This window comes from Nansenia antarctica, assembly GCF_963989245.1.
Source record: "Nansenia antarctica genome assembly, chromosome: 17".
In the NCBI taxonomy this organism is placed as follows: domain Eukaryota; kingdom Metazoa; phylum Chordata; class Actinopteri; order Argentiniformes; family Microstomatidae; genus Nansenia; species Nansenia antarctica.
This window is the reverse complement of record NC_137687.1, coordinates 12291615-12316751: the sequence shown is the minus strand read 5'-3', so window position 1 is coordinate 12316751 and position 25137 is coordinate 12291615. Positions and strand designations below refer to the sequence as shown.

At 40.4% G+C, this 25137-nt stretch overlaps 1 protein-coding gene across 2 annotated transcripts in view; it reads right to left on the bottom strand.

Moving 5' to 3' along the window:
• LOC308172700 (phospholipid-transporting ATPase ABCA1) overlaps positions 1 to 8167 on the bottom strand; it is a 172311-nt gene extending 164144 nt beyond the window's left edge. For both annotated transcript variants that reach the window (XM_080547635.1, XM_080547636.1), the window contains exon 1: positions 8082 to 8167. The gene's annotated coding sequence lies outside the window, so the exon portion shown is untranslated. The remainder of the gene's footprint in view (positions 1 to 8081) is intronic.
• Between the last annotated feature and the right edge of the window lie 16970 nt (positions 8168 to 25137).

The window sequence follows — 25137 nt, the reverse complement described above, 5'->3', positions numbered from 1 at the left end:
TTTTTAGCATATCATCCAAATGTATAGTAGGTCCTTAGTGGTTTAATGCTATAGGACACTTGCATACTGTTCGTTGTATAATCTTTAGGCTACTTCGATATTCATTTTCATGACCAGCATTAAAAAAGACACTATCACTCTGTGAGCAAGAAGTGGATAACAGGATGCACTGTTCAGCCCCAGGCAAGTCCTGCTCCTGACAAACGTGCCACATTTAACGCTCCATTTCCTCTTCCTGTGTAGGCCCCTTGTGTGTTTACATTATTTACTGCTACCTCGTGGATGTTTTATCTACTGTCATCAGAAGGTTGGGTCTACTGTACTTCCAGGTGGTCAAAAGAGGGAGGGGGCCTAATGGTGCAGAGCATTTGGGACCCCAAATGCGGAAGGGGCTGGAAGAAGTTATTAATTGAGTCAGAGATCATTAGTGTTCAGCCAAATGGTAACAAACAAACAAACCAAACAGGTACTCTTCAGATCTCCATCGGGATAAACTCTTCTTGCTATGTCTACGGGTCTATCTTGTCGTGTTGACTTGTGTTTGCAAAGTTACTTACTTAAACAAAGTTACATGCACACAAATGTGATCAGACCCCTTTGCTATGGCACTCTTAAAATTAGCTAAAATGCAAAAATGCACGTGGTCGCGGCAGCGAGTGGAGGTGAGCAGACGGGCAGCAGAGTTCTGGACGTATTGGTTATTTAGGATGTTGTTTGGTAAACCATAGAGGATGCTGTTGCAGAGAGATGCTGTTGCGAGAGGGTGGGGTCAAGGATGATGCCGGATGATGCCGCGGACGTGGTTGGAGGGGGTTACGGTGAAGCCATCAATGTTGAGTGAGAATGTCTGGGTGGAACGGGTGAGGGAGTTTGGGCCGATGATGAGGATTTCCAACTTCCAGTCAACTTCCAACTGCAGTTGAGTTTCAGAAAGTTCTGTTGCATCCATGATTTAATGTTGCTGAGGCAGGTAGTGTGGGTGCAGTGGGTGGTAGGGGAGATGGTGTTGGAGGAGAGGTAGAGTTGGGTGTCGTCGGCATAGCAATGGAATCCATGGCTGCGGAGGATCTGTCCAAGGGGAAGGATGTACAAGATGAAGAGGGGGCCTAGCACTGAACCCTGGGGGACACCGTGGGTGACTGGAGCGGTGGAGGATTTGCAGTTATTTATTGAGATGTATTCATGTCTGTCTGAGAGATAGGACTGGAACCAGGAGAGGGCGGTGCCGCTTATGCCAATGGAGTATTGAAAAAGGGTGAGGAGGATGGAATGGTTGATGGCGGCGCTGAGGTGGAGGAGGATGAGGATGGTGAGGTGGCCAGAGTCAGCAGAGAGGAGTATGTCATTGGTAGTGCTGTTTCAGTGCTGTGTTTGGAACACAGTTGGGCAGTGACCAAGAGAAAGTTGGGCAGTGACAACTTTCTCAAGGATTTTGGACAGGAAGGTGAGATTAGAAATGGGCCGGTAGTTGTTGGGGCTGTCGGGGTCGAGGCCGTTTTTTTTTTAGTATGGGGGTAATGGCAGCGAGTTTGAGGGCAGGTGGGACAAAGTCGGTGGACAGGGAGGAGTTAATTATGTTTGTGGAGAGAGTGTGGGGAGATAGGCCTTGACAAGGGAGGAGGGAGAGAGGCGCAGGTTGAGGACTTCATGCTGGTGACTGTGGAGGATAGGTCAGAATCAGTGATTGTACTGAAAGATGTAAGAGGATAGCTTGGGGGTCGTGGGGGGTTGGAATGGGGGTCAGGGAGGGTGGTGGGAGAGGCAGCAGTCAACTGGTTGTGTATTGTGTCGATATTGGTTTGGATGAATGATAGAAATATGCTGCATTTGCTGGTGGTGAATGAGTTAGAGATAGTGTCCATGGGCTGGAGAAGTTTGTTATATATAAAAAGTAGAGTAAAGTACAAATATATACATATACACACGTATATACTGTATACCCAGTGATCACCTTTTGACATATTGTCTCACACAGGACATTGCAATGTTCACTCTGGTTTATAATCCTGGAAGCTGCAGGCACTAGAATGCCTTTGCTTAGTTGCTTGCCATGTCTTTGAGGTGAGTTGACATTAAGGGATGACAAATGCCACAAGGATAAAACAGCCTGTGTCTGTCTGTGCTTGTGTCTTAACGTCTCAGCCGCCTGTATATGCATAAACACATGTCTCTCTCAAGTGCTTGTATAATTGAGTATGTGCCACGTTTGCTTGCATAGCTTTCAAGCCTTGTCCTTTGAAAGGAGTAACGTGCAAAGAGAAGGACAGATAGGAACCGCCTATATGCTGAAATCACCTCAATCGTGAAGGGTAAATAACATTTTCAAGAACAGTCACCCCCCCCCCCCACCACCACTCCCCCACCTCTCTGCTGCTGTCTTGGACCAGGTCTCTTTTGCTAGTCTCTCTCAATGACACATTAATAACCTGGATAAGCAAAGGTTAAATAAAAGAAGCAGGGGAGATGTCGAGTAGCCTAGCTCAAGATCTGTTCTGTGAATTATGCATAAAAAGGAAATTCAGACGACAGGTAACAAGAGGAAATGATTGAGAAGTCCATTGTAGTCAGAGAGTAAAAATCAAACACAACACAGAGGCCCTCTTGAGAGAACAATACCCATACAGTCCTAGATTTTACATATTTTCTTTCTGTGACTGAGAACAACCGTGAATAATTGAAATATGTTGTTGTGCCAATTTTCAAGACTCCTCAACGATTTCATTAGTTCCAAGGAGGACTCAAGAACAGAGCAAGGAAGGGCTTACTGTAGAAAAAGAATGGTTGGGGGGAAAGAGAGAGAGAAAATAAACTCACTAAAGCTATCCAGAGGATAAAAGTGCTGATGCATGCTTGACATTTGGGGACTTGCTACATCAGAGTGCATTATTTCAACCCCCACATTGATAGAACGGGTAAACAGATATTTGTCATCAGAACGGAGGAGGGTAGGGAATGCGTCTAACCTGTTACAAAGGGCACATCCACACCTCCGAAGACCGAATGTGCTCTCTACTCTCTCTCTCTCCATCTTTCTTTTTTCTGTACCTTTAACTATCTCTCTATCACACTCTCTCGCACTCTTCCTCTGTATGTATGAATCATATCAGTCTCTGAGGTCACTTCAAGGGGATGGCTTATGGTTACAGTTAGTTTTAATTAGTACTTCAGGGAAAGGTGTATCCCTAGGTCACACACATACTGTATATCATTTGCTAAGAAACTACACTGTTGGAATGGTCAGTATCCATGCAGAACACTTTCTTTTCTGAATGATGTCTCAGATGTTTTCAAATTAGTCATGTTTTGTGTTCTCTCATTAGTAACAGACAAGATTGGCAGATGTTATAGAATCAAGAGCATGTCAGTGTATGGCAGGTGCCTCTGAAAAATGATATTTAGCCAAATGTAAACACATTTGATGTGTATGTGTGTGTGTGTGTGTGTGTGTGTGTATGTGTGTGCGTGTGTGTGTGTGTGTGTGTGTGTGTGTGTGTGTGTGTGTGTGTGCGTGTGTGTGTGTGCGTGCGTGTGTGTACGTGTGTGTGTGTGTGCATGTACGTGTGTGTGCGTGTGTATGTGTGTGTGTGTACGTGTGTGTACGTGTGTACGTGTGTGTGTGCATGTGTGTATGTGTGTGCCCGTGTGTGTGTGTGTGTGTGTGTGTGTGCGTGCGTGCGCAAAAGTAAAACATTTACATGAATCTGCATACTATATGCTATTGAATATGCACTCTACATGAGTTATTTTTTTCCCTGGACGTATTAATCAATGCCTAATATCTTCTCTCAAAAAATACATGCGTTCTGATCACAGTGCTTTAGGGTATATTGTAGGCTATTGGAAAACATAGACTTATTTGCTGAAATAAACATAGAGCCTATGGAATAATAATAAGGCCAACCACACATCACAGTGGGCAAGTGTATACTGTAGTAGTACATGTATCTTGTAAAAGTTCACTTTCAATGGAAGTATAGTCGACCACATTTTATTTGCCCCTGAATTATTAGTGTAAAAAACCTTTTGGAGTATGATTCACTAGGTGAGCCCAAGGCACACACAACATTAACCCTTCAACCTACTGTAACCTTTCAACCTAACCCAAAACAACACTGGAAAGAAAACGTGAAAACTTGGTTGTAAAAGATTGCCAGGCAGAGAAACACACATAAAACATGCATAAAACCTTTTGGGTCTACTCTGAGTTATCATGTCACAGTACGCTTCGGCTAGGTCAAGTAATTGTCTCTGGTTTCCTTGAATATTTCATTAAGCACTACTGTACACGGAAAAGCTCACTGGTAACGGAGGTCACTGGAGCCTGCAGTGGGTGAATTTATTTCTAAAATGCATTCTTAAAGGTCCAGTATGTACATTTCAAGCTTTCTATAAGCCGATCTGCCAACCTTAAATAGATTTCCATCTCCCGCCCCTAAACCTTATGTCTGTTGGTAATGACATTTGTAAAAGAAAAAAAACCTGCAAATATGATATACCTGTCCAAATGCTATTTATCCAGTCCACCCGCCCAAATGCTATTCAACCAGCCCACCCGCCCAAATGCTATTCATCCAGGCCAATGTAATCAAAAGTAGCCCAATTGGGAGGACAATCTGGCAACACCGGTGGACTCACCGATATTTGCTTTTACTACAGACCCATATCAAACCTTTCCTCTACAGGAAAAAAAATAAATAAAATAATAATAATAATAATAATAATAATAATACATTGGACTTATATAGCACTTTTCTAGACACTCAAAGACGCTTTACAAACTGTAAAGAACGATTAGTAATAATAAAAGAAACAAAAGATAAATAAAAGAAAGTATAGGGGTCTAATTAATTTCTAGATTACTAATCTAAATCTAAGAGTCTTTGTAGGATTATTCAAAAATAATTTAAATAGTTGCCCACGATCAAACTTAGCAATTAAGTGACCCAAAATGATCTCTTCAACGATTTTCAATCAGGCTTTCTACATGTGCTACATAGCACTGAAACAGCTGTTATTAAGGTCCTTAATGACATTCATGTAACACCGATTCTGGAAAAGTCTCAGTTTTGGTACTACTAGACCTTAGAGCTGCCTTTGAAAGTGTAGACCATCACAATAATGTTATCAACGAAGCTCAAAGCGTTGGGCTTCAATGAGGCAGCTTTAAAATGGGTTAGCTCTTATCTCAAAGGTAGATAGCAGATGGTGGATGATGTTAATGGAGTACTCTCCAATTCAGTGGATTGTGGTGTCCCACAGGGTAGCATACTGGGCCCGCTATTCTTCCGTCTCTACATCAATGACCTTAAAGCTGCTTGCTCATGTGAGCTCTTCCTGTACGCTGACGACTCTGCCCTACTTGTTTCCCACAAAGCACAAAGTGTGGTAGAACAAAGATTGACGGCAGAACTTCAGAAAGTCCGAGACTGGTTAGGGGCTAACAAGCTGTGCCTACACATAGGGAAAACTGGGAAAAAGGGACCACAATGAAAATAAGCAGTTCAGCTTTGTTGTGCCATCCTTGATAGTTTTAAAATGGATTGTATGAAGCTGCTTCAGATCCATTGTTATTTTTGTATTTTAAGATTGTCTAATAAAATCAATCAATCAATCAAATCAATCCACTCATCCTAACACCAAGATGGCCAGAGGTGGCAGATTACACCCTTTGTCGGTCAGGGTTTAAGAGGGTTTGCTTCTGCATCAAAGCAATTACAGCACAGAAGCTTTGATTTCACAATGTGCTACTACTACTAATTTAGCTGAATGGTACCCGCTTGCAGGGTGAGCGTCTTGACCCTGTAGTACTGCACAGTGATTACAACTACTGTAGTATGTCATGGTGTATTTTCACATAATCAACCATACAGAGTTCAACGAGAGATAATCAATATGATTACAATGATGTCCCTGAACTGGCAATGACGAAGCTCACTCCTTATTCACAACATACTGAAGGACACTCAGCTAATTGGTGTAGACAGATTATGTATTTCTGTAGCCAATAAAATCATTAAGCTCCAAATATTTTACAGAAGCATGGAATATTGAATCTACTGCAACAAAGTCCTAATGACATTTGATGACTTAATAACTTATACAGTGGGGGAAATAAGTATTGAACACCTCATACATATTTCCATTACAGCTATTCACATGAAATATAGACCAGGCATTGTAACATTCCAACCCATAAAAAAGCTATGTGCAATAGAGTGGAATGACACAGGAAAAAAAGTATAGAACATAATATTAAGAAAAAGCACTAAACCAGGTTATGCCACTAATGAGTTCTCCTAATTAGAATCAGCTGGGATAGTGCATGTTGGTGGGTATTTTTACTTTTCGAAAAAGGATTTTCCCACCTCTGAATGCAAGTAAACAAATAATGTATCACCAAGCTTTCCTGCAAGAAACATTTCATGGTGGGTAGAGGCAAAGAGTCTTCCGAAGACGTTTGCAACAAGATTGTGTAGCAGCATAGTAATGGCACTGGGTACCGACAGATTTCTCAACATCTACATGTTCTTATAAGCTATTATCTGCAAGAAGGAACATCACTCGACCATCAACCGGCCACGCGCAGGAGCTCCTAGCAAGATTTCACTTGAGCAGAGCTCCAGGAAGACTTGGAAGCAGTGGGTACAGTTGTCATAAAGAAAACAATAGGCAATGCAATCCACCTCCACGGTCTCCATTCACGATCACCCCGGAAGACTCCATTAGTGAAGAAAAGGCAAGTTGAAGCTTGTTTGTACTTTTCTACAGAACATTTGGAGAAGTCTGTAGATTACTGGGCACAACAATCTAACTTTTCGTTGAGGATCAGACGTGGGTGGATCATCCTGCAGGTCAACGGTCCAAAACATACTGCAAAGGAGACTCAACTGGTTCAAGAGGAAGAAAATGAAGCTGTTTGACTGGCCTAGAGTCTAAATCTAATAGAACATTTGTGGAAGGAACTGAAGATCAAGATTCCCCCCGAATCGTCAATATTTAACACTTAATCAGCCATGATTAAAGTGAGTAAAGAAAAATGTTATATCTTTGCACTCGATCAAATTTCAGGACGCTCCTTTTTCTAGATATGTGCGCTCTACCACCCAGTATCCTTACATTTTCAAAATCACATCAGGATAAGCTAATATAAAGCTATTTTGCTGTTTTTCCGTGTAGGAAGCAGGCTAATTTACAAGCGGCCAACTAGTGGTCGTTGTGTGTAAATAGCAGCTTGCGCATTGTAAAAAGGGGGTCGCTGTGAGAGATGAGTTATTTTGTACAGCAAGCGTCTTGTAGCTGTCATTGGAAACAGAGGCTTCTCCATCAAGTATTAAATACATTTCAGTTAGCATGTTCGATACTTCTTTCCTGTGCTATTCCCCTTTATTGCCCATAATACACACACTTTTTTTCATGGATTGGAGTGTTATAATTTCTTTAGCTGTGTAGTTTTATTGAGTTAAAATGTGTGCTCTAAATGTCATGTGAATAGCTGCAATGGAAATACTGTAGGCCTATGCTGAATTTAAAAAATGACGATGTGTTGAATACTTATTTCCCCCGCTGTATGTTGAAAAAAGTGTTGCCTGTCAATCTGCATTAATTAAGCAATATCACACAAGAGGGAGTGTGTTATACTGAATATCAGCACGGCTGTGATTCGGTCGTAGGTACGAGGCCGCAACCTGAACACAAACATGTACGGTAGTCTAATTAACGGTCATTTAGTAGAACATCTGTGCGGCGGAGTGATACATATAGTTAAAAGTCCCAGTGCTGTTATACTGTATATCAGCACTCATGGAATGCCTCTTGTCCAATCAAATGACTTGGTCGGAACTAACTGTTGTATAAGTAACTAATAACCGGTAGCTTGGCAGCTACGAAGCCTTTTTCCGATCATGTGCGGAGAGATTAGACGTAGATATTACAGATAAGACATGACGCCATCTTGACTCACACTTTTGTCTCCTGTTACCAAATGCAATTCCTGAGGGTTAGGGGCTGACAGAACACAATCAACATGTCTACATTAGACTTATCAAAGCAAATAGGATATGTGACACCATCACAATACTCACTCATGAATCTTCTTGTCCTGACAAGTGCACATGTGAATACATGAGACCATTATTTATGTGCTGTTTGTATCTGAGGTGACTTTTGTGTCACAGTATCTACACACTGCCAATACCACCATGGCCTGGGTAAATCATTTAGTTCAGTATGTCACTCTGAAAGGCCAAAGTCCATAGGCTACTCAGTGCGTTGGTATTATTGTCTCTCTGCCTCATCACCTCCTGTGGTAGCTCACATATAGCTTACACAGCTAATTATGTAATTAGATACACAGCATGGAAGAATCTAAGTGAATCACCGACTTTCACTCAGATTAATGCCAGTGGCATGTGTAGCTGGCTGTATTGTCTGTTTTATCAAACTGAGGATATCAAATAAGTCCATATCTGTATCTGACATACTGGTCGGTAATGCTGGACTTAAAATGATACCTCATTGATTTCCAGGTATAGAATTACATACATACCATAGGTCTAAGTATGTATTGGAAATGTTGTTTACATGTATCAGAACATCCTGAACATTTGTTTTACAATCTGCAGTGTGAAAGCTTAACGAGACACACAATCACACTGCACTTATACTAATGAAGCCATAATCAGTGACTATTGTATTATGTACTTACAGTACCAGTCGTAGCAACACGACCCAGGAGAAAAGACTAAACAGCAATAACAACAGGACAGAGCATCATTAGAACATGGTGTAGCGACAGAACCTACCTCTCTTAGCTGTTTGTAAATATAATTGTCTTCAGAACATCTTAAGGGCTCCCCGACAAAAATATGCCAGTTGCTAATTTCAAACCGGCGTGTTCTTAGTGGCTCAAACTCAAAGTCACTTTCTTTCTTCTCTCTCCTCTCAGTCCCTCTCCTCCTCCCCTGTCCCCTTTTACCTAGAGGTATAAAGTATGCAAATGACCTCTACTGGGACTGTCATGGTGACAGTACCCAAGGAAATAAAGCCAGGTAGCGTGCAGGTGGTGTACGTTACACAAGGTGCTTCCATAAGCTCAGCCATTAAGCTCAACCCTAGAGCATGTGTTTATGGTAGCTCTCCTATCTAAATGAGGTGTTGTTAAGAAGAACGCTGGGAATAATTCTTGTCATGCGTTCCATTACCACTTAAACAACTCCACAACCAAATGAACATCAGCCAGAAACTGAAAATATGTAATATAATATTATTTAATGACTTTGCGCTGTAATGGTCAACGATATGTGAGGTCTTACATTTATAAATGGCCCTGCCTTTCTACAGTGTAATGGGAAAATGTATCTGTGTCAGCTGGTTATTGACTTTAGACGCACAGTAACTACTTTATTAAAACTTACTAAGGAACAAACATTGTGTTGTTGCCATCTTTGGTACATCTTTGGTACAGTCTCACCAGTCTCACCAAGGACGGACATTACAACATGACTTGAGTTGACGCCACCTCAATAAGTGACTACAATAACGTTTGACAATGTGTAAGGTCTTAGATTGTAAAAATAAATAAAAGTCCTATTATTTTTAAGTTGTGCAGTATACCATACAACAGTATGATGTCTTGTAGACATTGTGTCAACCAATGTTGATGAACTACAAGTGAAGAAGGCTTGAAATCAGTTAGTTAGAAGATTTAGTGTTTCATCAATGTATCTATTTTATTTAGGAGGCACAGCCAAGTCAAAAATGTTGATATCATCACAGGGTGGGGCCAGTTAAGTGAATTTGCTGTTCACTTTTAAAGCACCTATTATCATTTTTTAACAATGAGACCAAGGGTTTATTGAATTCAGTAATAAAAGTATAATACCACAGTTGTATTGTGATGACAGAATTATGTACATCAGCTGGATGTTAACTATAGAGGCAGACAGGAACAAAAATGAAACACATCATTGCAGCCCGTGGAGATCATTATGGGAATACTACTGACATTCTGGAATATTCTTATTTCTGCCATAATACATTAGGTTGTATCAGTGTAGAATATGAAAATAAAGCACTGAACAATTAGATGACAGGTGAAATATTTATTCCCAATGATTATTTCTAACAGTTATTGACACGCACAAACTCAACACAAGTGGTCATATGAGTGACCAACTAACACAAGTTAACATTACGTTACATCTGACTCTGACTGAATTACTAATACAAGTTGGGTTTCTAGGACAAATTACATGTAATGGTGTTTCGTTGAAAGGAAAGGGAGAATCCAGTATGCAGAATTCTGAAAAAATTCAAAAAAATGTTTTTCTTTTGTAACAACCATGTTGGTTTCATCCTGCTATAGTTGCGTTGTAACACCCACACCATTGTACATGTACACTTCACAGTGCACCATGCAACTCTGCTGTAATGGACTTTTGATGCACCGTTGGGGAGACACATAGGGCTTAAACCTTCAATGCCCTCAGCTTGCTATACTTATTCAAACCAGCAGAGAATAAACCCCATCTCCGATAAGATGAGATAGTTGAGTAGAATCAACTAGACTGCACATACAGTATACCAAGCAAGGAACATCAACAATGTCAGCAGCCTTGCTCCAATCAGGCTACGAAGAGCCGGGGTGGAAAACTGGAGGGACTTGCTCCGAGAGTCAAAGCTAACTAGCCTGCCCATGCTTCATTCCTCTCTCCTTTCCTCATCTCTCAGTGGTGATGAAGTGAGGAGCTTTCAACACAGCGTGACATTAGAATTATAAGGTTCTATCTCCATTTTTGTCAAAATTGAGTTTTTTACATAACCTGATCCATTAGGTGTTTATTAATGCCTGTGTGGTGTTATTTTTAAAATGTTGACATTTTTGAGTTAGTAATTCATAAAATACAAAGGTTCCATCTCACCAAACATAATGGAATGTAAAAACTTTGACGCTCAATATCTCTGAACTGCCCTAAACTGAGATAGAACCTTATCATTCTAAGCTCACGACAGGTGCTTGTTAGTTGCACTCATCCACCAGAGGAGTGGACAGATGATGGACAATGGCCAGAGACCTGGATATGAGTTCTGTAGGCTTCGGTGTACGCCTTTTCGCTTTTCACTTCCTGTTATGTCTTACTCAGATGTTTTGGGAAAACAAGAGACAAAGAGGAACGTTTTATAAAACATACAAAAGCTTTGACAGATGCAGTGCTTTTCTTGACTGCTTATTTTCTGGTATACAACAGTGTTTGTTTGACTCCAGCAGACATTCACAGACACAGCGGTGTTGAACTTAAAGAGAGAGCAGTCATTTTCTGACTTAATCACATTACATTGTATTTCTACACACTACATACTGCACAGTATGCCAAATGTACCATTGTCGAGGAGGTGTACCAACATTCAAATAAGCTTATCTTCAACTATTTTCAGATTTCATGTACAGGTGTAGCTCAAAAAATGTTTATTGTGGAAAAGTTCATTATTTCCCGTAATTTAATTCAAAAAGTGAAACTTTCATATTCTAGATTCATTACACAAAGTAAAATATGTCAAGCCTTTTTTGTTTTAATGTTGATGATTACAGCTCATGAAAATCAAAAACCCAGTATCTTAAAATATTAGAATATTGTGGAAAATATAAATATGTCTGAGCATTGTAGACCTCACACGGTCCTGAGAAGAGCTCTAAGCAGCTAATTAACTCAAAACACCTGCAACGGTTTCCTGAGCCTTAAATCTCTCAGTCTGGTTCAGTACCGGTACACATAATCACAATCATACGGAAGACTGCTGACTTGACAGTTGTCCAGAAGACACTCGTTGACACCCTCCACAAGGAGGGTAAGCCACAGAAGGTCATTGCTGAAATGTCTGGCTGTTCAAAGAGTGCTGTATCAAAGCATATCCATGGAAAGTTGACTGGAAGGGAAAAGTGTGGTAGGAAAAGGTGCACAAGCAACAGGGATGACCGCAGCCTTGAGAGGAGTGTCAAGCAAGGCCGATTCAAGATCTTGGGGGAGCTTCACAAGGAGTGGACTGAGGCTGGAGTCAGCGTATCAAGAGCCGCCACGCACAGACGTACCCAGGAACTGGGCTACAAGTGTCGTATTCCTAGTCTCAAGCCACTCCTGAACCAGAGACAACATCAGAAGTGTCTTACCTGGGCTAAGGAGAAAAATAACTGGACCATTGGTCAGTGGTCCAAAGTCCTCTTTTCAGATGAAAGTAAATGCTGCATTTCGTTTTGGAAATCAAGGTCCCAGAGTCTGGAGGAAGACTGGAGAGGCACAGAATCCAAGTTGCTTGAAGTCCAGTGTGAAGTTTCCACAGTCAGCGATGATTTGGGGAGCCATGTCATCTGCTGGTGTTGGTCCACTGTGTTTTATCAAGCCCAGAGTAAACACAGCCGTCTACCAGGAGATTTTAGAGCACTTCATGCTTGCGTCTCCTGACAAGCTTTATGGAGATGCTGATTTCATTTTCCAGCAGGACTTGGCACCTGCCCACACTGCCAAAACTACTAGTAGCTGGTTTAATTACCATCGTATTGCTGTGCTTGATTGGCCAGCCAACTCGCCTGACCTGAACCCCATAGAGAATCTAATGGGTATTATCAAGAGGAAGATGAGAGACACCAGACCCAAAAATGCAGACGAGCTGAAGGCCGCTATCAAAGCAACCTGGGCTTCCATAACACCTCAGCAGTGCCACAGGCTGATTGCCTCCATGCCACACCACATTGATGCAGTAATTTGTGCAAAAGGAGCTGGCCCTGACCAAGTATTGAGTGCATAAATGAACATACTTTTCAGAAGGTCGGTATGTAATATTTGAATATTTTGAGATACTGGATTTTGGATTTTCATGAACTCTAAGCCGTAATCATCAACATTAAAGCAAAAAACAAAAGCTTAAAATATTTCACTTTATGTGTAATGAATCTAGAATATATGAAAGTTTCACTCTTTGAATTAAATTACTGAAAATAATGAACTTTTCCACTATTCAGATGTGTTTAGATGCACCTGTATGACATAATTTGAAAGCTTACAATCTGCACTTTCATAAAAAAATGACTTTGCCCTACTTGAGGACTTTTTCACCAGACTCACATATTATACATTGCATTCCAAGTAATATGATGTCAGTGTTTCCAGGCCTATATTTAATATGGTCTCCTTTAACATTTATGATAAATAACACTGTTTATTTTAAGATGTACTTCAAGTCAATTAAATAATGGAACACCACATTGGCACCAAGATTATCTATGTTCACCTTCTCATTAGTTGTTTTATATTAGTCAGGTTGAGTAGGCGTGAAGGGATTGGAGTTGAAAGATGCCATTAGCGGAGCAGATGGACAGGTCACTTAATGACAAATTCTATTATTTGTAAAACTTTGTATTGTTAGAATATTTTTCAAACTTAAGCTACAAAGTCACATCTTGTTCTATGAGGAATGTTACTTGGAAACATGGAGTTGTTTTGCTGTTGACAATGAAGTAACAAACTGTTATTGAGTGTTATTATACAAGTGTTGCTTGTTGAGAAACCAATAATAAATATATTGTTCTTGCACGAATGGTAAACATTTATTGTCCTTAAAAATGTTACAGTATACAGTTGACTAAATCAGTCACTGTCTATCTTTTACCATATTCCAATCTAATTGGTCGATGCTATGTATACTAAGTAATGCCCAGTACTCTACACTAACTAGGTCGTAGTGGGGATCACTCACCAAATGCATTGCATTGGAATATTTTGGCTTGACTAGCGAGTGTGTCATTGATTTTCAACAACGTTGACATTTATTTAAATTTTTCTGAATAAAAGTCTGAACATTTGGTCAGTTGCTGACTTGTTCCCGCTTTCTCCAGCTGCTGTCACACATTTGAATGAAGGGACAGTTTTGTGTGCAGTCTGCTAGAAAGGAGACAGTTGAGATCCTTTTATCAACTGTCTCCTTTCTAGCAGACTGCAAATTAGAATCTGAGGAACAGTTAAGGTGTAGCCTGGTGTCTTCGGTCCACGGTGGAAGACAGGGAGTGACTGTGCAGTTCTGACTGCAGTGGGAAGAGGCCACCAGCAGAGTGCCAGGATGGTGAAACGTGGTGACCAGGCAGTGTGACTGCTGACACGTGTTTCCACCCTTGAGTCAGAGGGTGGGAAGGGAGGAACTGGTTTAATTACCATCGTATTACTGTTCTTGATTCACCATCCAACTCGCCGACCAGAACCCCATAGTGAATCTAATGGGTATTATCAAGAGGAAGTTGAGAGACACCAGACCCAACAATGCAGACGAACTGAAGGCCGCTATCAAAGCAACCTGGGCTTCCATAACACCTCAGCAGTGCCACAGGCTGATTGCCTCCATGCCACACCACATTGATGCAGTAATTAGTGCAAAAGGAGCTGGCCCTGACCAAGTATTGAGTGCATAAATGAACATACTTTTCAGAAGGTCGACATTTCTGTATTATAAATCCTTTTTTGATTGGTCTTATGTGATATTCTAATATTTTGAGATACTGGATTTTTGTACATTTTCATGAACTCTAAGCCGTAATCATCAACATTAAAACAAAAGCTTAAAATATTTCACTTCATGTGTAATGAATCTAGAATATGTGAAAGTTTCACTCTTTGAATTAAATTACTGAAAATAATGAACTTTTCCACGATATTCACAGAATCTGAGGAACAGTTAAGGTGTAGCCTGGGTCTACGGTGGAAGACAGGGAGAAAAGTGAAATATTATTCTGTGTCTTGTGTCATCACTCCTCAGGCTCATATTGGAACACTATCCTGAAATATTGGCATATCTTGACTACAGATCCAGCCCTCACCAAACATTTTACGGATCCACCTCTTTTTGTTTATAAAAGAGGACATAACCTGCGGAATAAATTGGTTACAGCCAACATATTGCCTAACCCTAAACAAACTCTTCTGGCTCCCCTTAAACAGGGAAACTACCCTTGTGGCAACTGTGCCCAGTGCCACAATACTTATAAAACCAATGAATTTAGATACCTAGAACAGGGGGGAAAATCCCAGTAAGGGAAGTAATCACATGTAACACAAAGAATGTTTATATGTTACAATGCCCCAAATCTATATTGGTAAAACCACCCGTCCCCTCAAACAAAGAATCAGTGAACACAAAAGTTCCATAAGACGAAAAGATGTGAACGACCCCGTAGCCTGTCATTTTAATAACCCCCCCACCCCATCTCCTCCCTTAGGTTCCAGGGCATAGAGCAGATCATTCTTCAGAGAGGGAAGGATGTTGACAGGAGGTTATGCCAGAGAGAGCTTTTTTGGATCCATACCCTAGAAACTCTACAACCCCTAGGTCTAAATGAGGATTTTGACATGAGTGTTATGCTATGAATAAATTACTTTAGATGTATATGTTCTATGCTATATGATGGCTACTTCCTGATGTCTGCAATGTTTGTAGCATTCCTCTATTTCCTGTGTCATGAACACTTGTTTTTGTAGTCCACTAAATCTAAGACTACAATTCCCTTGATGCTTAGTCACTAGGTGACATTTTTGACACAGGTCATTGCATTGGCTAAATCAAGTGATGTTGTTTGAAACATTAAAACCACTGCATTCACTTTTCTGCTTTATGCCTGAAGATAAAACAATAAACATAATTTTTTTGCACAGTGTTTTTTAGTGTGCGGATGCTGTTATTTTGCACTCTTGATACTCTTCAGTTCCAGCACCACAGGAAAGTCTGTTCACGGATGAGCGGTGGTATTTTTTCTAAAGGGAGGAAAGGGGAAGAAATAGGAGGGGGAGGGAGACAGGAAGAGTTGAGTGGTGTCTGCGTAGCAGTGGTAGGAGAAACCATGTGAGGAAATTATAGAGCTGAGAGATTTGGTAATGAGGGAGAACAGTAAGGGCCCTAGGACGGAGCCCTGGGGGACCCAAGTGGTGAGGGCTCACGGGGAGGACAGCGATCCTCTCTACATCACCTGGTAAGAGTGATCAGCCAGGTAGGATTCAAACCAGGAGAGTGCAGAGCCAGAGATGCCCAGTTCTGAGAGGGTGGAGAAAAGGATTGGGTGGTTTACAACAGAGGAGAGGGAGGAAGCTAGATCAGAGTGGAGGGCCTCCGTGACAGCAAGGAGAGCAGTTTCAGTAGAGTGCCCAATCTTGAGAAAAATGAGATGTGAGCTAAAGTAGCCCTGTTTGTCAATCATGACAAAAATGGAATGACACATTACTCAATACAATACTAATACCCAATACACAACAATATCTAAGTGACTATTCTCATTTAAATTGTCATTCTTATGTACAATATACATTGCACATCCTACTGTACATACCTTGCCTCTGTCTGTACATATATCTGTACACACCTATGGCTTGCACTATTGCACCTGGCTGGATGCCAAATGCATTTTGTCGTCACTGTACTTTTGTACACTGTACTATGCCAATGACAATTAAATAGAATCGGAATAGTGTACGTTAGAACAATATACAATGGGAGTCTCCAGATTCCCAGACTCCTGTCTAGCGGAGAGATTTCTATCTGTGAGGAGACAGCTGTTCAACCAGCTCAGTTGGAACCAGTGGCGACACACTGCTGATGAAGCCTTGTAGAACAGTGTGGAAATCCACAGCAATATCCCTGTTCCCCTTGATCACAGGAGGCACTATGGAGACACACAACCAGGGAAGAGAGAGAGGGACTCTCACTCTTAATTCAGAAAGTAGGTTACATACAAGGAAGAGACATCTGTAGACATTGAGGTTGAATATCCTATCCTCTCCAGATGTGTTGATAGTTACATGTCAGATGTTTGGCATCACAGGTCTACCTCAAATTAACTTCCTTCTGAGGACTCAGGATTTAGGAATCCGCAGGATGCACCCATCAGTCATCCAGACAACAGCATCTAAAAAGATATCTGAGAGAGCTGTTTTCACGTGACCCCTGACCTGGCAGCACTGACAGTGATACAGTGAGAGTAGTAATGGTGTTCTTACTCAGTATGTTGAGGCTAGAGTGTCTACGGTGGCCTCCTGTTCTGTCGTGTGTCCTTTAGCCGAGTGAGTCCAGAGTCCTCGCAGGTCTGAGACCCAGGGTTCTTCACCACCTCATAGTCATTGTCATAACCTATTTCCTAACCCTTCTTAGAGAAGGTACATTAGTTTTGCAGCATTCTGTCAAGGGGTGATGGTGGACAGCATATTTTGACATGTGTGCCTGCTTCACTGAACAGCGGCTAGTAGACCCCTTAGTGAAGAGTGACCTACAGGTTGGCATTATACATGTAAGCCCTTAACACTAGAACAGCCGTGCCTTTTTTACCTACTAAAAGACCCCCTTTTTACAATGCTCAAGCTGCTATTTACACACAACGACCACTAGTTGGCCGCTTGTAAATTAGCCTGCTTCCTACACAGAAAAACTGCAAAATAGCTTTATATTAGCTTATCCTGATGTGATTTTGAAAATGTAAGGATACTGGGTGGTAGAACGCACATATCTAGGAAAAGTCATGAAAGGACGGTCCTGAAATTTGATCGAGTGCAAAGATATAACATTATTCTTTACTCACGGTCAAATTACCCCTCATGGCTGTTCTAGCGTTAAGAACAGATACAACTCAAAGGCCTCAAGTGGGTGGATGCAGATCGTTTTCTGTCCTGAGAAGACAACACAAATAAAAGACAGTCTCATCACAAGAGTATACTCTCTGGAGGCATTCTTCTCTACAAACCACCACTGCTCGTCGAGTAACCGGCTTCAGGTAAATTACTTGCACCAAAAACATGTGAAAGGTTGTGTTGTGTTCTATTCTATTCTATTAAAATCGCTGCTGTGTACATACATCTGCTGATGCCTCTGGACACATCTTCAGTGATGTTCCTGGAATCATCGGGTGTTTCGGGTCTTCCAACATCATACACTGTTAGAAGTGATTCTAGTGTTGGACCCAGATGTAGTGCAGAACACAGGAGGCGGAATGCGAAAGTAGAATAAAAAAATAAATGTACTCTTTATTGAGCAATCGGGCAATAATCCATCCGAACTATAAGCGGCACAAACAAAAGTAGGAGAAAGCTAGTCTCCAAAAATACTAATAAGTGCGCAATGCAGTTAAAACAATCTCAACAGTCAAACAATACTTAACTTCCTATACGGCGAGGAACGATAAGGCCCTGATGACATAACACTCACGTACATGAAGTGAACAACCGACACTGAGGGAAAACACAGGGGAACATAAATAGACCAAGACTAATCATTCACAGCTGTTATCAATCACAGACATTAGGACAGACAGAGAAACAAATACACATCAAAGGGGGCGCCAAAGGGTCGCTCAACAGTAGAGCGATCCCCAAACCTTACAATACACCCTCCTCCAGGTGACCCAGCCGGGGAAGATCAGACCCCAGCTTGTGTCCGGTTGGCTAGCTATGCTATCTATGACTCCATGGCTCTCCCACAGCCACTTTGAGGCCCTCTCTGCTGCATCGGTGGTACTACTACTACTACTACTACTACTACTACTACTACTACTACTACTACTACTACTACTACTACTACTACTACTACTACTACTACTACTACTACTACTACTACTACTACTACTACTACTACTACTACTACTACTACTACTACTACTACTACTACTACTACTACTACTACTACTACTACTACTACTACTACTACTACTACTACTACTACTACTACTACTACTACTACTACTACTACTACTACTACTACTACTACTACTACTACTACTACTACTACTACTACTACTACTACTACTACTACTACTACTACTACTACTACTACTACTACTACTACTACTACTACTACTACTACTACTACTACTACTACTACTACTACTACTACTACTACTACTACTACTACTACTACTACTACTACTACTACTACTACTACTACTACTACTACTACTACTACTACTACTACTACTACTACTACTACTACTACTACTATTACTATTACTATTACTATTACTATTACTATTACTACTACTACTACTACTACTACTACTACTACTACTACTACTACTACTACTACTACTACTACTACTACTACTACTACTACTACTAATAATAATAATACATTAGACTTATATAGCGCTTTTCTAGACACTCAAAACCGCTTTACAAACTGAAAAGATTGAGTAGTAAAATAAAAAGAAACAAAAAAAGAAATAAAAGAAAGTATAGGGGTGTAATACATTTTTTGATTACTAAATCTAAATCTAAGTGTCTTGGTAGGACAATCTACTCTGTATACTGCAAGTATATCTAGATCTCGTGCTGAGAAACGGTGAAAACACTGCGGACGGCTCTCCTCTTCCTCTCTCCCTCGATGCCCAAATGACTGAAGGCTGTGATGATTAAAGACCGGGCTGCGAATCCCCTACATCCAACCTCTACTGGGAGGCACCTCGCTCTCCATCCAGATCGTTAACATGGCTTGTAAAGCTTCCTCTCAGCCTCTCTTTTCAAACTTACATCCACAATTTGGATGACATCTTCATCAAACTGTTTCCACAAGGAAGACATGAAGTCATGTTAGCTGCCTGCTGGCCACATTGTTGGCATTTAGCAGATGCCTTATTCCAAAGCGACTTACAATCAATACATTTGAATGCTAAGCATGTGAATCATCAGTCCACCATTCGTGGCAGGAAGAGTAATCTAGCTCAGGCCCGGGGCCATTGATAGAAGGAAAAAACCTTCTTGTATCACTTCTTCTAAAACCTATTAACCTATTTTTTTGATTTTATTTTTTATACTGGAGGAACAGAGAAACAGTACAAGGGGGGCAATAGAAGTTCTTAGGGACACAGTAGAGGGGAAAGCGGGTGTCTTTAGGAGACGTAGTGCTGAGGGGCAGAAGATGTCTCAGGTTCCGCCTCCTCTCAGACTTGGTGTTAGAGGGATTCGTTTGCAATACTTGGAGCTTCCCAGGCACTATGGGGTGAACTCTGGGCCTATCACATTGGAACATTGATTAGAAAGTTTGCTTTTGGACAAAAATGTGTTTTCTTACCTGCTGAATAGCTAATGCCAGGAAGAACTGCTGTCTGACCCGTATACTTCTAATCCAGTCTGACAGTGCGGTTGTGTAGCTTACCATAGTCTTAATGTAAACAAGGAAGTCATTAACTACCATAACATTTCTAATAATAGCCTAGTCTTAATTATATTCGGTCTCCATTAAACACTGGTGAGGGTGACATAAAATAAATCATCAAATGAGGGTGACATTATTCAAATTATTATGAGTTTTTGCTTATTAAGAGATAAATTCTGTATCACCTATAAAGGTGATCGTTTTCTCACGTGGTAAGTATCTCATCAAAAATGACAGAATCTTTTTATTTTTATTTTGCTTGGCAGCGCAGCTCTTCCGTAGTTGTTTGTGCTTGCTGCTGCATGCTGTGGTGATGTTTGTTTGGGCTGTCAGAGTGTTCTTTCACAGAAACATTTTACAGGAATGAAACGTCTTCACAACTGTATGTCCTTAATGTGAGCAGTTTATTTTATTGATTTCCACTTTCAGACATGCACAGATGGAGCAGTAACAGTAATAGCAGTGATCGAAAAATAATTGACTAAAACACTTTCCAAGTAATTCAATGGCAGCTATTGACTGTGCACACTGAGATGTTTGATTTTCCTCATCCAACCAAAGACAAAACGGCATGACAAGATGGGTCTACCATCATTCACTTTTCAAGTCTTCTGTAAAATGTGTGTGTAAAATGTTCACAGAAGACCAGCAGAAGTACAGAGACTATAGACTGCAAGGTGTAAACCACTAGTTAGCCACAGAAACAGGATGGCCACGGTTACGATTTGCTAAAAAGTACCTAAAAGAGCCTGCAAAGTTCTGGAAAGGGGGAGTTAAAGCGTGGGCATGTATCATGGCTTCCACTGTGACTGGCTCACTGTGACTGACTTCATTGATGGTGTAGCTTCTGTCAGCAGCAGCGGGATGAATTCTGAAGTGTTCTGAAACATCTTGGCAGCCCAAGTACAATACATCAAAACTCATTGGCTGGTGCTTCACCAAACAGCAGAACAATGACACAAAACATACTGTCATAGCTAACTAGGAAGGTTTTCAGGCCCAAAAAAGTGGAAAGTTGTTGATTTTAGGCAAAACATCCTTAAAGCAAACAACTGAAGATGGCTGGAGTACAGGCCTGGCAGAGCATCACCAGAGTAGATATGCAGCATCTGGTGCGGTCAATGGTTTGCAGACTTCCGGCAGTTATGGGATTGTGCAAAGGAACGAGTGCTTAATTTGGACAGTTGATACATCTGTCCCAACACTTTTGGGTACCCTGAAATAGTGTTGTAATTTCTGAATGATTAAAACCAATATGTACACAAGCACCATCAATTAAAAGCTCTCTCTACTTCAACCTCAAAGTAATAGTTAAACGTTTGGAGTATAGAGCCAAAAGAAGAACAACTATTCACTTTCCCATTACTTACACTAAACTAAATCAAACAAAATAGAATAAGTGTAACTCTACCAATCAGTCTCCAAACATTAAATCAAAGTGTTTTCTCCTCAGCATGGTATCACGCTGTTTACAATCTTTCCTTTGAAAGCAGCGAAGAAATCTGCCGTCTGCTTCTTAGATAAACGTTCCAATGATAAACAAGTTGAGTGGTGCCTACTTCTCAAGAACATAATCTAGCCAATTTAGAGAAGAAAAACATGACATTTAAAGCGTCTTTGTAAGACCGCGATCATCGATAGATAATTCATGGTGAAAAAATCTAACAGTTTAGGATAGCGTTCAGAAATAATCATATCATATGATATATATATATATATATATATATATATATATATATATATATATATATATATATATATATATATATATACGTATATGTAGGATAACAACCCCACAATCTCCCTGAATGGTGAACACATGAGTCAAGTTCAGGTTTCCAGGTATATCATCTGACAAACAACCTCTGGAGGGCATCTTTAAGTTACTATTATGTTTATACACTCTACTTAGCAATAGTTTGACATTATATTCATAATATGTGGCACTAACTAGTGGGGATTACTCACCGAATCCATTGCATTGCAATATATTGGCTTGACTAGCGAGTGTGTCATTGATTCTCAACAACGTTTTTCAGAATAAAAGTCTCAACATTTGTCGGTTGCCGACTTGTTCCCGCTCTCACAAGGTGCTGTCACATATGCGTTCGGCAGACATAGGTCAGGAAAATGAGCAGCCACATAAGATTTCAGCGTAATCATACTGACCAGCATTTGTGATCTTGGCAATGAGCGAATGTGGATTACAAAAGCATGAAAACAACCTGACCTTGACAAAGTAGCCTATACAACACCACATAGTGCTTATCTGTACATAAACAAAGGACAACAGTTAAATATTAAACATGTAGTTTCATATCCTGACATACCTGTTCTGGGGCGGCTGTGGCGCAGGAGGTAGACGCCATTGGTGTGTGAATGGGTGAATGACATTGTGTTGATATATAGATGTTTTTGATACTTGTGTATGGCATTCATGTTTATTGTATAGGTTGTGTTCTATATCGTATACTGTGTTGTGTTTTGTGTATAGACTTGCCTCTGTTCTGCCAATTGGCCAGATCGTCATTGTAAATGAGAATTGGTTCTCAATTGACTTATCTGGTTAAATAAAGGTAAACAAAACAAAACAAAATTTTAAAAAAATGAGAGGCCGTTGGAAAGAGCTTTGGAGCAGCAAAAAAGGCGCTATATAAGCGCAGTCCATTTACCATTTACCAATTTACCTGTCAATCTACACATAGCGTAGTACCATTCCAGTGCATGAAAACATCACTGCTGTAACAACATCATCATACTTACATATCAAATGGAATAATGAAAGCTCAATGTGCACTCTGTTCACTCAATATGGTTTCTGAGATGTGCTGTCCAAGGTTCTGAATTCTCCTGGCTAATCATTTCAAATGTTATCCCTGTGTGCTGTCATCTGACAGCAGATATAATGGACCTATCGCTAAGCCACGCCCCTAAATAGAAATTGTCCAATCATATCACAGCAAAAGTCACTCCAGGCTGAACTCGGACAAACAACTCGCTAATATCTGATGGTGAAAAAACATGTCTATTACTTGCTGTGGTAAATCAGAAATCAGAAATGTGCCAACTCCCGCCATTGTAAGTCATTGAATGTCATTCAGTCACAGTCGGGTAACAGTACAATTAACTTGCTTTGTAACTTCCTAGAATATTTGTTTTTCATTTGTTTTATCCATGTATCTGCCTGTGTGTGTGTGTGTGTGAGAGAGAGAGAGAGAGAGAGAGAGAGAGAGAGAGAGAGAGAGAATAAGAGAGAGAGAGTGTGTGTGAGAGGGAGAGCATGGCCTTTGTACCATGTTCAGTTGAACATGGTACAAACATTGAATAAGTACAGTAAATATACATTCCATACCCACTCAATGCAATTACATGGGATGTTGTTGCTAAGCAATATTTTTCACAGTCTCAGTTTCAAATGGTATTTACCTAATATGTACAGTACAATATTACAGTTGTATTAACCTATTTTTGGTATCAGTTACTAACCTGGAAAGATGGCAGGTATGTATGGGAGTGTTAGATACACCATGCACTTAAAAAATAACAGAGCAATAATTTGTCACTAATAGCCACATATATTTGAACTTAATTGAAAGAAAGCATTTTGAGTACCTCATACTGATCTACAGGTTACTTTTCCAAATAAATCAAACAATCAAGAATAAACTGTCATTGTCACTGTGTCACTGTGTCATGGGTCTCCTTAGACGAGTGGGGGAGATTTGAGGGCAAATTTTACTCTTAAAATTGCAAATCCATATCTGTTGCTCACATTAGGGGACATAATCAGATAATGGGATCTCACTGTTCTGTGAGTGAGGGACAGGCCACACACTGAGTCATTTATGTTTCTTCTTTTTTTTTTTACATTATCTTCTACCTTATGTTTGTACAGAGCCCCCCTGGGGTCACATGGGATGGTAGACAAATATATTTGATGGGTGAATCCGTTCCCTCGATTTAGTAAATCTGTTCCCTCGGTTTAGTAATCCGTTCCCTCGGTTTAGTAATTCGTTCCCTCGGTTTAGTAATTCGTTAGGGTTAGGGTTAGGCCCTACGAGCCAGAACGATCGCAAGGATTCTAACCCTAACCCTAACCCTAACCCTAACGATTTACTAAACCGAGGGAACAAATTACTTTGCGATCGTTCTGGCTCGTAGGGCCTAACCCTAACCCTAACCCTAACAAATTACTAAACCGAGGGAACAAATAATACTAAACCGAGGGAACGAATTACTAAACCAAGGGAACGGATTCACACATCAACATTTTTTTTTCTACCATGTGACCCCAGGGGGGCTCCGTATGTTTGTGTGATTGCCATGTTTCATTATCTAATTATGTTACCGACATTGATAACAAAGATGGGTTGAACTTGGCATTGAGGAGTTGAAAAGTAGTGTACAATTCTCTCTATTTAAGAGTTGAGAGAATGATGTTTTCCTGTCTTTCGCCATAAATAGAGTACTTCAGCATGAATAAATATGCAATATTTAAAAAAAGGGCATCAATGATTTGAGTGAATTTAGTTTTTGTGTGCTATATGCTTTGTGTGCTATATGCATTCCATAATATAAAACAACTGCTTCATCATACAGTAAAGCTTTCACATTGAATTAGTGATTTAATTTGGTGAGTACTGTATTGTGTTGTTTGTTTATGGTTTCACATCAAAGAAAATGACAGGGTGTTAATGTGAGGCTGTGTACTCAAATTAAGTACTTTACCAACTGCAGAAATGGACATGTATTAATGGCAATTAGAATAATTGTGAAATCAATTGTTAGTCTGCGTCTTCACACATTAGAGCCAAGGCAAGTACACAGTGATTAGATTGTGCCATTGATTCATTGATGCATTGACTTTCTTGCTGTTCTTTTTTATGCAAAGAAACATAACAATAATGAGAGGTTTCATGTCCAAGCATGACCTTGACCACAAGACTTGATTATTGTAATGGTCTACTAACAGGC